Here is a 1,494-nt window from a genome sequence, read left to right as displayed (position 1 = left end):
GGTTCAGAGTGAGAGAAAGCAATGCAATGATGGAATCAGAGTTAATGAAGAATATGACAACATTGCACTGCTGGGTTTCAAAATGCAAGAAAAAACTCAAGCCTAGGAATACAGGAGATTCTCCAGAAGCTGGGGAAGGCTTGAAATCCTCTGGAGAAATTAGCTTTGTTGATACTTTGAAGTTAGCTTAGTGACACTGATTTTTTTTTTTTTTACTACAGACCTCCAGAACTATGAGATAATAAATTTGTGTTATTGTAAGTCACTAAGTTTCTGATAACTTATTGTAACAGCAGTAGGAAACAAATACAATGGTCTTTTCAACAAATAGTGCTAGAATAATTGGATAATCACATGCAAAAAAATCCTCATATATTACCCCCTTTCAGTATAAATTTTGAGAAAAATAAGTAGTAAACTTGAATTTAATAATGAAAGTAGTATTTCTTTAAAAATAAACATAGAACAAAATTAGTTTAGGTGAATGTTTCTTAGGTAAAAACTAATAAACATAAAAATATGATAAATTGAACTTTATCAAAATTGAAATAGTTTATTCTTCAAAATATACTACTAATAGAAGGAAACAGCAATACACAGATTTGGGGAAATATGAACATACATATTTCATAAATGATATTGTTTTAGTTAGCTTTTTCACTTGCTGTGACTTCAAGACATGACCAGCACAATTGTAGAGGAGGAAAAGTTTACTTAGGAGCTCACACTTTCAGAGGTTGCAATCCATAGACAGCATCCTCCATTCTCACGGCTTGAAGTGAGGCAGTACATCATAGCAGAAGAGTGTGGCAGAGGGAAAGAGCTCAATGATGAACAGAAAGCAAAGAGAAAGTCTCTACGCACCAGATACAAACGTATACCCCAAAGCACCCAACAACCACCTCCTTCAGTCATACCCCACCTACCTCCAGATACCACCCAGTTAATCCCATTAGGGAATCAGTTCACTAATTAGGTTAAGGCTATAACCCAATTAGTTCTCCTCCAAACCTTCTTGCATTGAGCCTTTGGGGTACACCACATCAAAACCATATAGACATATTTAAAGGAAGACAAACTAATTTAAAAATATATAAATGGGCAAAATCTTTTAACAGTCTACCAAAGAAGTTTTATAAAAAGCAAAAACATCACATGAAAAGATGTTCAACATCATATCATTTGGAAAATGCAAATTGAAAACATAATATATAGCCCATTGTAGTTATTACAATGGCTAAAACAAAACAAATGAACAAAAACAAATGAGAAAATCACACGCATACATATACATACCTAATACATTCCCAAGTACTAGTGGCAATGTAGAGCAATTGAAACTCCTACCCATGGCTACTAACAATAAAAAATGGTACAGCTGCATAGAAAAAAAAAAGGTTAGTATTTCCTTATGTAGTTAATTATGCAGTGATTATACAATTGAGAATACGGTTTTCAGTTAATTACATAAATAGAAAAGATGAAAAAAAAATC

This window comes from Marmota flaviventris, chromosome 11 (assembly GCF_047511675.1).
Source record: "Marmota flaviventris isolate mMarFla1 chromosome 11, mMarFla1.hap1, whole genome shotgun sequence".
Lineage (NCBI taxonomy): Eukaryota > Metazoa > Chordata > Mammalia > Rodentia > Sciuridae > Marmota > Marmota flaviventris.
The sequence above is the reverse complement of the archived record's forward strand: the minus strand, read 5'-3'. Positions refer to the sequence as shown.